Raw genomic sequence first — 14,102 nt, forward strand, 5'->3', positions numbered from 1 at the left:
GTGTGTGTGTGTGTGTGTGTGTGTGTGTGTGTGTGTGTGTGTGTGTCTGTCTGTGTTATGCATGCTTAGGAGAACTGATCTCTGTCAGAGGAAAAGGTCATTCAGTAGCCACTGGTGTTCCTGGAACATTTGTAAATGAATTTTGTTATTCATTTTTGGCTAAAGACACCTACATTAAGGACAATTTGCCTTTATAACCTGCATCTTAACTTAGTGAAAAAAATTAATAAATGTAGGACAGACACTATTCCTAGAAAAACAAGGAAAGGTCATAAAATGATCGTTCTGTTGAAGATGAAGGACTTCAACAGGGTTCCTGCTGCTTAAATACCGTGATGGATATCTTCCTAAACACCATCGGTTCATTAAATAAATAAAAAATATATATTTTTTACAAACATAAGGTGACTATTTTTAAACTGCACTAGCTGTGTATTAAAAGTCATACATTGGGGAAGCACAACATGCATTTTGCTAATGACCTAAATAGAAATAGATGTTATGGAAAGATTCCACATTACACACAGTCCCATGTGGCTTCAGTGTAAACACTGGAGGGTTAGTAAGACAACGAGTTCAAGATAAAGACCGGGCTGATGTCTCAGTAGGAATTATTTGATTGGATTCTTGTGAGGTCTCTCTAGGACAAAATGCCTTGCCAGGACAGTGTGGCATACTGAGCATCACGCCAACTGCAGTGTTTTTTTCCCCTCTCTGGCAAATCGTGTGTATGTATGTAAGAATACTGCACAAAATAAAGCAGGTCAGCTCCTTGTACTGTTTGCACACCCTCTATTCTGGCTGTTAAAGCATTCAAACATGAACAGTGGACTTCCTATGACAGGTTTCTGAAGAAAGTACCCGGAAATCCTAAATCTAGTGGTGTATTGGCACATGCAGTAGGTCACTGTCAGTTTCAGCACCAGGGCAGCGGACAGTGGATTTCACTTATCACAGGAAGTCTGACTGTTTAAGTGTTTTACATTAACACAGCACCCAGGCAGGCTATGTATAAATAACTTTTAGCCCAGCCGCCGGAGGAGCTCAACACACCACACGTGCCTACAAACTAAAGATTTAGATCTATTTGTACATGTAGGTCAGAAAGGGGTGTGGTAGCCTCTGTTTACTGGAAACCTCTACCTGCCTAACAGGAGATAATCATCGTCACCGTCATCACTGCTAACAGGGATTTATGAGCTTGCTTGCAAATGATTTTACATAGGAAAAGGATGACAGCTGAACAACAAAATGTATAACCCACACTGGTTATGGCTTTTTTTTCCCTTTTCCCTGGTGTGGTCAAGGTGTTTGATCATGCGTCGGTGGGGAATTCCCTGATAATTACAAGATATTTTAATGATGCCATTTTGCACAGACTCCTTAATAATCAACACACACCAAACACTACAGCCTGACTATGTTTATTGTTATACTTCTCTTTAATAAAATAAAAAAAGATTGCTTATAATATTCTAGACCAGGCTTGTAGTACAGTAATAGCATCAACCCTTGGCCACCCCTCTCTTCTGCCTGGAATGGTCCAGCCCTTATTTGCATAAGTTGTCTGCGGGTAGCTGCATGACCAGCAGGGGTAGGTTAGGGGAAGGAGTGCATGTGGACTACATCCACATGAGTAAAGACACGGACAGACAAGCTGCTTGTGGACTGTATTGAGAGCTTGGAGTCTTGCACTGAACCAGACGGAGTTATGTACTGTGCTCATCCTGTCTCTGGCACAGGAAACAACTCATTGATGTATTGCTACAACATGAAACCAGTGAGTACATGTATTATATATATATGTATGTTTTATTTTCAGAGGACACATGAAACTGTCAGTTTGTTTGGTGATGATGCTCCTAGACTCTTTGATAGTCTTCTCAGATGGTCTGTTTGCTTGTTTGTTGACTTGCATAATGAAACACTGGTTTCCAGCTTTATCCATTACTGTAATAGTGGTTGAAGAGAGTGGTCTCTAACTGACATTCAAAATGTTGCATCAGGAGGAAATTCATTCACGTGCAACCTGTATAAAAGTTAAGAGAATTATAACTTCCTACTCTGCACAGAACATTTGTTGGGATGTGTTATCTGGCTGAATCATCGTGTGTGTGTGTGTGTGTGTGTGTGTGTGTGTGTGTGTGTGTGTGTGTGTGTGTGTGTGTGTGTGTGTGTGTGTGTGTGTGTGTGTGTGTGTGAGTGAGTGAGTGAGTGAGTGAGTGAGTGAGTGAGTGAGTGAGTGAGTGTGAGTGAGTGAGTGAGTGAGTGAGTGAGTGAGTGAGTGAGTGAGTGAGTGAGAAAGGTTTTTGTGTTTCGGGGAGGTCATGTCTGTTTGTGCTGAATGTGTCATTACTTCCTTGAAGAGTTGTGTGTACATGGTATGTAAGCTTATTCTTGTTCTTACTTCAGTAGTTGCAACTTGCCAGAGTTAATGCAAGAACAAGGTAAAACTCTCTGTGAGTTGCCCATTGGTCACTTGTTTGTTTGTTTCGCCCCCCATTAAAAGCATTTAAACCAAGTTAAGGATGTTATTCTTTGAGAATCAAAATCATGATTACCTACAAATCATACAACTTATAACAACTCACCATGCACAGCACCTAAAATAATGTTCAGTAACACCTCACTCACTTGTGGTTTTAACAATCTCATGTTGAAATGCACCGGTGAGACTCTTGCTTCCTGTTAGCAAAGCACCATGTAGTCAGGCCTAGCAGCAGAAAACATCTTGACATGAAGCAGATTGCTTCTATTTCTATTTGATTTAACCCCGCTATGTTGGAGCAGTCCCTCCACCGCTGCTGCCATTATCAAAGGCAGCTTTGATCTCTGTGAGACTAACCATATCCAGACATCGTGGATCACAGAGGCAGAAAATTGGTTGCATGTGACTGGAGTTGGCCGTGATGGAGCACAGCATAGGCCCTGAATAGCAAGTTGACATTTCACTCATCTAGCATGGTAATGCTGTGTACATTTACAGTACAATGGGAAAATAATATAGCTGTTTTTTTTTTTTTGTACATTGTTGTTGTTCATTTTAGATGAAAATAACTTTTAAAATGCAACTAATAGATTGCCCAAAAAGGACACATGCTTAAAATAAGTATTTCAAGCAAATATGAAGGTTATATAGTATTTCAATTCTCCCTTAGTTGTGGTTTTTATTTGCTGAAAAAAAAGTCCCTTATCATTTGTGATGCTGTGATTGATAGTTCCTAAATCAATGCTATGCTAAAAGAGGATGCCATGGTGACGGCCCCTCTCCAACGGGGGCCAGAGAGGGCGTGCTGGGGCGGGGGTGTGACCATTATTAACGGGTCGCCTGCTATGCTGATGGTAAGGAGGACAATTGGCTTTATCCTCCGCCATATGCTGCCCATGGCGGCTCAGACGGGCCCAGTGTCGGCAGGGGCTCCTCTGTTTGGCCAAGCCCACAATCACCATGGGACTCATGCCAACCAGGGTCACGGCTGCATGCGTGTTTGTGTGTGTGTGTGTGTGTGCGCGTGTGTGAGGCGTGCATGCGTGCGTGCTGCTTAAGAGTGTGTGTGTGTGTGTGTGTATGTAAGCCTGTGAGTGTGCTAGCACAAGCATACTCAAGAGAGTCTTTAATAGCCTGCTTTACAGAACTTGTCGTCCGGGTAACTGACACCCCATTGATGCTGTGCAGGGAGGTTTATTTTCATTTCCTGGGGCACATCAAAGCAATCGAGGGAGGTGCAGGTGCAGCCCAGACCTCTTGGTGGGTTTGAATGAGTGAGCATGTGTTGGTGTGTTTTGTCTGCATATGTGCAGTTTCTAGCCTTGTGCTTTACAATTAAAAGATAAAAAAAAAAAATTAGCCAAAGTTAAATTCTTAGATCTGTTTGCCGTTTACTATATTTTCTTTTATTTGGGGTCATTAGGGTGAGACTCAGTTCTCTGTTTGGTTTCTTTCTGAGGACACAATAGAAAAAGGCCTGCAATGCAATTTTATTTGGGAGGAAATTGTATCTCAGTCTTCTGAAGCCAGCCAAACCTGATCATGATTAGGGCAGGGATTTCTCATGGTGAATGGTTCCTAAATCCGGATGAGGAGGTGCATGGATCTGCAGCTTATGGATTATCGCAAATGCTCTAAGTGTGCATCAGCTCTCTGCTTTGTTTCTGTAATACTGTTGCTCCAGCTCACACTCACAGTATTCATGTGTTTGTGTCAGTAAGATTGGTGTGAGTGTTACAGACAGACAGAAAAATATTGTTTGTGTACATTATGTCGTGGTTCAAAGTTGACAATGCCTTAAACAAGCTCTTCTCCTTAGGTTTATGGGCAGTCTCCCACTAATGACGACATCAACCAGAACTCATCTTCACATTCGTCCAACAAGGCCCACAGCAATGTGTTCGCAAGCACCTTTTTTGGTGAGCTCAAAAACAATACTAAACAACCATGATTATTTTAGTAGCGGGGCAATGACTGTAATAAGAATCATTCTGCTTGGGTTTAGCAACTCAAACCTATCATCCCTTTAGTATGGTGGTACCTAAAGACATATACAAATACTATATGAGTTTTTAGGGATAACAAAACAGCCATCAACTATTTGGTCATAAACCAAAGTAATTCAAATTTGACCTGATGATGGTGCTAGATAAAAAATCAGACGATCAACAAAGTTATTAAAATGCATTCTTGGGAGAAATGAATGTGTGTACATAATTTGACTACAATACATCCAATAGCTGTTGACGTTTCACTTAAAACCACAAACGGCAACCTCATGGTGGTGCAAGAGGGAAAGTCAGAGGATCCCCTCAAGTTACTTGGATTCATCCTCGGGGACCATGAATGGGAAATGTAATGGCAGTCCATCCAATAGTTGTTTATTATATATTTTAGTCTTAAGAACCACCTAAAAGAACTATTCAAACAATGGCATGAAAATAGAATTAAGATTACATTGAAATTTGAGTATCAAATTTAAAAAGCCTTTAAAAACTGTACATTTTCTATGATTCTCAGAGCTCAGACAAAGATTGTCACATCAGTTATATAAATTAACATTTTCCAGCCATTGATTGACTGATGTAGAGCTTCATGATTTAACTGCTGCTTGAGATGCTGCTCCAGTGCCGGCTATAACATATTGTTATCTATTTCAGAGGGGACGAGCAATTCGCCCGACATCTGGAATGCTGTAAATGGGCTGAACCAGCAGGGCTATGAAGGTGCATTGGGAGCAGCCACAACCCACCAAACACAGCCGGGGTGCCACAGCAGCCTGCAGCCGCCACAACACAGCCACCTGGTGAGATTTACCTCCAGGACCTTGGATCTTGACAGCACAGCACTTTTTAACCCCTGCTGACTGTAATGTGTGTTTGCTTACTGTTCAGGACTACTCGCCACATTCAGTGATGGCTGCTGACATGAACAGGGGTCTCCCACCAATGTCCACTTTTCACCGCAACAATACAGCGTCACACACTCCGTCAATCAACACCTCAGAGAATTCAACAGGTGAGGAAATGGAGAATATAATCTTCACTGCTTATTTCAGCTCTGGTTAATCTGCTCTTTATTGTAATATTTCTGTTTTTTATACAATTGTGTTTTTTTTTCCCCCCCGGGGCAGGTTTGGGGGGGGGGCGGGGGCGATACCTTGGGCACGCTCTGGCCCCTTTTTTTGAAAAAAAAAAAAAAAAAAAAAAAAAAAAAAAAAAAAACCCCCCCCCCCTGTAAGCATGCACCACCTTAATCCAATTAGATCGACTCATCTATGCCGTGTTATGTTCAAACAGTCAGATCAGAGCATAAAGCAAAGCCCTGAGAGCCCCAGCTGCATAATGCAAAAGGAAAATAGTGGCTTGTCCCTGCCTGTAACAGACTAGTGCATATTAACGAAGGGCTACTCTTGTGCTGCTGGACTTTTTATTGGCTGCCGACTAGTAAAATGACCAGAATTGATGAGTTTAGTTCAGGTTACGAGCCTGCTCCAAAGGCTGTGGCAGCAGCTGTAAAACCTTACACAGAAATGACAAGTTGTGCTTTTAAAATGATCCATGCCCTACTCACACTCCTCCCCCTCCTTCTCTCTCTCTCTCTCTCTCTCTCTCTCTCCCTCCCTCCCTCCCTCCGTGTCTGCTGCCAGATTTATTCCCCCGATCACACCAGCAGCAGCTTCCCCTCCAGCTCGTCCACACCGGTGAGGTCTCCGTCTCCGCTGCCCAACGTGGCTGAACCTGCAGGTAAACTGGAGTAACACATGCTGCTGTAGCTGCTGTCCAGAGTGAAATATTATTTACATTCTGTATTTTCCAAACCTTTTATGGTCTTAATTTGGTTGTTTTCTTCCTTTCAGGTACCAACATGTGGCCCCGGAGTTCAGTTCAGGCATCAGTGTCACCACACTATGAGTCTTCACTTATATCATTGGTAAAGACCTAATATATATATGATATAATATGATATCACATGCCTGATGTTAAAATTATTATTGTGTCATGAATGAATGGATATATAAATAAATGAAACTCATGAGAGCATTGCAGCAAATATAATAAGGAAAAAAATGCAATAAAGTACGAAAGACAAGAAATGTATACTCAATATAAAAAACCTAAAAAAAAAAATTTAATAAAAGTATATTCAAACAAATAAACAAGTAAATGCATTAGTATGTGCACATACCTACAAGAATTTGGACTATTATAAAAATACCAATATAATAATTTTATACTCTGCAGCAAACACCCAAAAGAGACTGCAAATGGCAACAAATGTGGGAAAACTAAAACTTAACTTACAGTTTGCACTGTACATAAAGTGTGTGGACTGAATTCTTTTGGAATGATGGTAACCTTAAAGAAATGGCTTCATATTTTTTTAAAATAGGCTTATTTGCTTTCTTGCCAAGAGTTAGCAGAGAAGATTGATACCTTAGCCTAGCTTAGCATAAAAACTGGAAACTGGATGAAACAGGGTTAGCCTGTTAAGTTAAGCTAACCGGCTGCTGGCTGTAGCTTCATATTTAATGCACAGACATGAGAGTGGTATTGATTTTGTCAGATACCTCTTGGCAAGAATGTAAATAATGCTAGTTATCAAAATATTGAACTATTCCTTTAAGGTTGGACCCCCAGGAAGAATAGTCTTCACTACGGTGATGACTAATGGGGATCCTCAATAAACAATAAGGTTTCTATCATTCCAAAAACTTACCTTTTTTGTTACTTTGTGACTTTTTTGAAAGAATGAATTTTAGAGCTGCAATTTGTTAAAACTAAATGTCTCATCTTTAACTCAGAGGATATTAAAAACTGTGTCTAGATTGGCAAATGCTACAAAAAAACATTGTGTTTGCAGTCTCAGGTGGAGGACCGACTAGACAGACTGGACGATGTGATCCACGTCCTGAGGAACCACGCTGTGGGCCCCACAGCCGGCCTACCCACTGACATCCACGGCCTGCTAAACCAGAACCTCCACGGCCACCTGGGATCTGCCAGCACTCTACCGCTCACCTGCAACACTTCAGCCATGGTTAGCAACCCTTTCTTTGATGGAAGGACAGGGCAGCGTGTATGGAAATCCTATATATGTGTGTGTGTGTGTGTGTGTGTGTGTGTGTGTGTGTGTGTGTGTGTGTGTGTGTGTGTGTGTGTGTGTGTGTGTGTGTGTGTGTGTGTGTGTGTGTGTGTGTGTGTGTGTGTGTGTGTGTTGGTATTCAGTTTCAGGAATTTTCCACCCGCTATGTCTGCATGTTTTCCTCATGTAAAGGTTGTTGTCCTTGAAATAGGAAACTGAGCACAATGGGAGAGCGCTGTGACGCGTCAGCCTTGTATGGAGAGTGCACACTATGTGCAGACTCTAATTCCACTGTGGGGTGATGGGGGACGCCTGTATTGTGCAGTTCCCATTCCAGGATGTTTCCCTTTCAGCAGACATGGGGATTTTGGCCCAGCTGGAGTGGAAGTATATATGGAAAGGATTTTTAGTGTAATCCTTTGGGGGAGGGGGGGTATTAAATTCTCTCACTTTTATTTTTCCAAATGATGTGTCCGTCGAAAATGAATCATTCCTGAAGAGAATTAGTGATATGTGTAGGGAGTATATAGTAGTTTTAAGGGAAGGATTAAGATTGTCTGAGATTAAATTAATTCTGTAGAGCGAGAGATCTACCCAGTATTACGTCGGAAATGAGGAGGCAGATGTTGGTTTTGTGACTTATTTGTCATTGGTTGGATCTAAAAGTTGTATGTGACTGAGCCAGGCTCGCTGTCTTATGAACATATTAATATATCATTCCTTTTTTTGTGTGTCATAAAGGTTGAAGCAGTCAATATGAACAACAACCACTCAGCCTTCCAGAACCGCACACAAAATGGCCACCCATATTCAGCCAGACAGAGGGCCACTCTTAAGCCCATGCAAAGTGGAGGTAAAGGCTGCTGCACTCATATATTTCACCTCTTTTATCTGAACGTTTGAACCTTTGAGCCATTAGGACTTAAGAGATCTCGCATTTTAAATATGTATGCTGTATATGTTTTTAATTATGTGTGATCTCCCACAGGAGGTCTGGGAGTTCAGAGTAATCTGGAGCTGAAAATGGAAAGTGGGCATAGGGAAGAGATGATGCACACCAATCACAGTCACAGCTCTGACAGCCAGAGATCAGATGAGGAGAGCGAACACAAAACACAAGGAGAAAACAGCGGATGTAACAGGTAAACAGTACCACTTTCCTGCTTTCCTACAAGTAGGAAAAAAACAGCATTCCCCTGGTCGGAAAAACTAGTTCAGTGTGATCATTGAAGACTCAGTGGACTAAAATAATTGTGGTTTGCATGATTCATGAATATATATGCATGTATTTTGTGACAGTAAAATAGTACAGCAGATTTCAAAATAAAAGTCCCTCACTCAAAGGCAAGTATTGGAGCCTTCTTGCCTTTCGGTGTCCACTAATTTAAAACACTGTCTGTCAGAACCCTTGCTGTGAAGGGCAGCTGTGTCCAAGCGAGCCTATTTAGCTCTGCCTCATATTTCTTCTTCATGTTGCATTAAGTTGCAGTAAATTAAATGAGGAAAAAAAGAGGAGTTGGCATGACATACAGTGAATGTTTAAGACATAAATGATTGAAAGGTGTATTTTGGTGGTGGGGTTATCGGAAAAAAATCTCCAAAACACAAGGGGTACCAAAATAAGTCTTTTTATACCGTACTTATATTATACCCAGTATAAGAGTAAAATGCAGTATAGGATGAGTTTTCACTGCACTTGTATTAATTGTAACTAGAATGGCAACTGACAACTTTTTTCATTACCAAATAATCTGCCGATTCTTTTTCTCAATTAATCAAAAACCTCTGTTACAAGTTCCCAGAGGCCAGTGTGATATTAAAGAATTGCTTTGTCTGACCAACAGTCCAAAACCCCAAAATCCATTCAAATTACACAATTAAACAGCAGCAAATCCTCACATTTGAGAAGCTGGAAATAGGGAGTGTTTTACTTTTTTTTGCTTAATAAATTAATTAAACACGTTTGCATTCAGTTGCACATCACTCACTCAATTGCCAATTAATTTTCTGTTTTATCAACTATCAATTAATCAACAAATTGTTTCAGCTCTACTGTATCTGTGACATCAGACTTAATCGTTGATGATGAAGGATGGCATTTTAAATTTATGAACATGTTTTTTGGTCTAAATGAGCCAGACTGTACATCTTGAAAATCTCACAGATTAATTTGAGTGTACGTCCTGGTCTCTCCAGTTTCAAAGGTCACTTAAGGACAAACCATGTTTTCTTCTTTTTTTTAGCTCTATAATCTAGTTGAGGGAAATCGATGTTGGCATATGTAAACGATTGCCCAGCAACACTTTTTCTACTGGACATGTTTCTTTGTTTTGGTTTCTTTTTCAAACTAAATGAGACAGTGATTGAGATAATAAAATAATTATTAAAAGGTGACTAAAAGTGCATCTCTTAAATATCTATAGTTATTGACAGAGTAGAGATGTGCAAAAAACAAAAAAACGTAAATACTCTCATGGATTAATTATTAATAAATGTGCGCTTGATCACATTAGCATTTTGTCAATATACTATGTAAGGCCATTTCACAGAACAAATGAGGGTATCTCAGATGATAGGAGACTCAATTACATGATGTCCGCTGTGACCAGCAGAGGGCAGAAAGACCCACAAAATAACTCAACTCTTATGTGTGATCCACTGAAGCTTTAACATCAGTTAAATCTGTAACTGTTAATTAGCATCCTTACCAGTGTTTTCTCATATAAATCCGATTTATGTTGTAGTATCCATGAGGATGAGGATCTGAGCCCAGAGCAGAAGGCCGAACGTGAGCGCGACAGGAGGATGGCCAACAACGCCCGTGAGCGTCTGCGTGTGCGGGACATCAACGAGGCCTTTAAGGAGCTGGGCCACATGTGTCAGCTGCACCTGAAGAGTGAGAAGCCACAGACCAAGCTGCTGGTGCTGCACCAGGCCGTGGCAGTGATCCTTAGCCTGGAACAACAAGTCAGAGGTCAGTGTATCCTAAGATGTTTCCATGTCAAGTCAAATACGTAATGTAGAGAGTGAAGATAAGATAGAAACCACCAACTAGGGGTTGGGAGTTAGTGTATGACAGTAACCAGTTGGTTACAGATTCTAAACATGTTTTTAGTCGCAGTTTATCCAAAGTGAAATATCTTTTTAAACCTTGGGGGCAACACAATTGGCTTTTTACACAATTAACAGAAATTGGGCAACATTATCATTCATCTGTCATATCCACCTGAAGAATGTAAGTTTTAGGTCTGCCCACTAACTCCTGAGGGAAATATCAGCACCAGCTAAATGCTCCACTATGTTCACCAGTTAGTCACTAACTTCATCTGTTTGCTGTTTGATGCTGGGCAGGTAGTGTACAGTGGGCCTTTTCACCCAAAACTACACTGATGAGAGCTGAGAGAGTGAACCAAAACATTAAAGTTGCGAGCCGTAAAATGAAAACAATGAGCTGAGAGAAACAGCAATCTGGTGCATTGTCCGTGGGTTTGTCACGAGTGACATATTTTACAATACATGTAGTCAAATTGATCAGTAATATACAAATATTGATTAGAACCGCTTTAAAGCCACTATGACACAATAATTGGTGATACACTAAGATTAATAATGACAGAAAAGTCGACATCCAAAGCAGGAATTCATGAGGTATTTTCTAACAGTTTCCCCAGAACTGAAATTCCTGAATCTGCATTACAAAAGGGTACACGTCTTCAACTTCTTTATTTAGTCAAACGCTAACCCATTATTGAATCCCACAGAGAGGAACCTGAACCCGAAGGCAGCGTGTCTGCGAAGAAGAGAGGAAGAGAAGGCGTCTGCAGTCATGACGGATCCACAGTCCATGCATCTTGCTTTCCATCCCAGCCTGACAGACCCAGCAAACCCCATGGGCCACCTCTGAGCATCTACTACTGTAATAACTACTGCAAATCCAGCAATCAAGTAGGAAACCTTCACTTTTGCAGTTACAGTCACGTAAACAGTTATACATCTGTGATAAGCATTTTCCAAAATGATAGATGCATGTTAGAAGTTTTTTAGCCAACAGAAAATATGTTTCTTTTAAGAATATTGTTGTTGAAAAAATGTTAATGCTACCAAACAATATTTGGAACATTACTGTAATAATATGTATATGAAAGGTCTCATTTTGTAATTATCTCTGTGTCTTTGATGTCCAGATGTTGCGTGAAGTGCATCCCAGGAAGCGTCCAGCTGTTTTGGACATCCAGTGTTTCTTCTAAATTCTGACCAGAGTGGAAGGTGTCCAACTCTCAGTTGAACAATCATCTCCTTGCTTCCCAAACGGACTTCTAACTTTGTGCCTAAACTTAACTTGTAACAGACAAATGCATTGTAAGCTGCAGATGTTTTGTACATATTTTGTATATTTATTGATTATCTGTCCGTTTTGAATATATCTGAAAGGAAGAAACCCAGTAGTGACGAGGTGTCATCTGCAGTTTTAGATTTTTTCGCAGATCCAGATATGTTTTCTGACAGTGTATCACCATTTACCAGGTACACTCGTGATTTCCACCAGCTCAGAGGACTGACATTCCCACATCTGTGTGTTCAGACAACAGTTTGTCCTGTGGTGTGTGTGAGCGGTTCTGTTTGTGTGTGTGTGTGTGTGTGTGTGTGTGTGTGTGTGTGTGTGTGTGTGTGTGTGTGTGTGTGTATGTGCAGGAGTTTGACCATTCTGTGAATGAACAGATCTCCGAGAATGTTCTTTAACGTGTGGGCATTATCTGTTATTTGTATATTTGTTAAAAATATGTGTTATACTGTAGCACTGTTGACAGGATTACACTTAATGATACACTGGTGGACAGAATCCTTCTTCTTCTCAGTGTAATTATCACTCTTCAGACGTAGTCCAAGCTTTTTGCATGTTTGAGTTTTTAATAGAACATTACATTTGTTTTTATAAGTTATGTAACTTATCTTTTATACAAAAATTGTGAATTTCATAATGTCTCTATTTACTTTTATATAAGAAAACCCTTGTGCAGTTTCACTAGATGTAGCCACAGTTCATGCTCTGAGCAATACAGTATTCCAGAATAATTGATGTCTTGTTTGCTTATCACACTGCTAAACAAATAATAATCAAACATAATCTGAATAATAATATCATAACATGTACAGTACGTGTACAGTTTGAAGTAGCCTAAAGGCATGTGTCAAAATGATAATGTAGCAATAAATGTCTTTTTTTCAAATAGTTTGTGTCTGTATGTTCTGTAATATGTTTTAGTAAAACACATGCACACACACACCTACTGTACTGTATACATACAGTATAGTGTAGGAATAAGAACTCAAAGCCTTTATTTAAGTCAAAGTACTAATACAACAATGTAAAACTACTCTAGTGCATTCAAAAGTGTAGTCAAGGAAAAGTACCTAAATATCTGCAAAATGCACTTAAAGTATCAAAAGTAAAAGTATTTGGCCTTTGCGACTTATACATTACCATATACTACATTATAAGAAGGTTGTAGTCATTGTTAGATTGTTATTGTCATTTAACTGTTGCAGCTGGTCCATGTGCAGCTAGTTTTAGTTACAGTTTTTTCCAGTGGTTTCCAACCTAGGTGTCGGGCCCCTCCCGCCGAGCGGTCACAAGACAAATCTGGGGAGTTGTGAGCTGATTAATGAGGTAGGAAAGTAAAGAAAAGCCAAAATTCTCAAGGTCATGAATGTGAAGTACAAAGTTCTAAAAGAAACAAAATAGTTGCTGATCACAAAAACTGAAAATGATACAATGTAGCTTTAACACGTTTAGTAAAGCCTGAGCTGTATAACAGCAAAGACCAAACATTACAAACTACATCAGCTAAAAGAAACAGTTCTTTTACAAAGTTGCTGTTAAATGCTACAAAATTACAATCTAAAAAATGGCCCAGAGTCAAGGTCGCCTATAAAGGGGACTTTTCAAGGGGCTGACCATGTAATCGAAACATCCTAGGTTTGACTCTGCATGGACCTTTGTTGCCTGTCATCCCCCTGTCTCTCCCTTCATTTCTTGTCAGTTCTCTCCTGTCAACTCTCCAATAAAGGACGTTCACATAGCTTGTGGTCTATTTATAGAAGTGCTCCCATTCAGAAACCAGTTCAGAAAAAAACATTTATCCAAGGCCATCATACAAAGATGTAATTCAGGGGCACCCGAATGATCCGAAATAAGTATTTGATGAGGATCTTTTTACCATTATCCCCACATGAACATGTTTTTTTACACAGAAAGAAGTCCAACTGAAACCCTAAATATGTCACAGGACATCTACTGTGGTACTCCTTACCATAGAGCACCTTACCTGCCCTGTCACTGCAAGCGTCTCATGCTTATACATCCCTTAGTAAATTCATGTGGATATTGTATTTAGTATCTTTTCTTTTGTTATTTTATCATCATGTTTATGATGTACATTGTGTGTGATGTCTGTAAGCTACTGGGACCTTGAATTTCCCCTTGGGGATCAATAAAATATCTATCTATCTATCTATCTATCTATCTATC

General features: G+C 40.1%; 1 pseudogene; it reads left to right on the forward strand.

The window, feature by feature from the left end:
• Positions 1-1,580: 1,580 nt before the first annotated feature.
• Positions 1,581-12,803, forward strand: LOC120564787 (annotated as a pseudogene).
• Positions 12,804-14,102: the final 1,299 nt, after the last annotated feature.

This window comes from Perca fluviatilis, chromosome 8, assembly GCF_010015445.1.
Source record: "Perca fluviatilis chromosome 8, GENO_Pfluv_1.0, whole genome shotgun sequence".
NCBI classification, from domain to species: domain Eukaryota; kingdom Metazoa; phylum Chordata; class Actinopteri; order Perciformes; family Percidae; genus Perca; species Perca fluviatilis.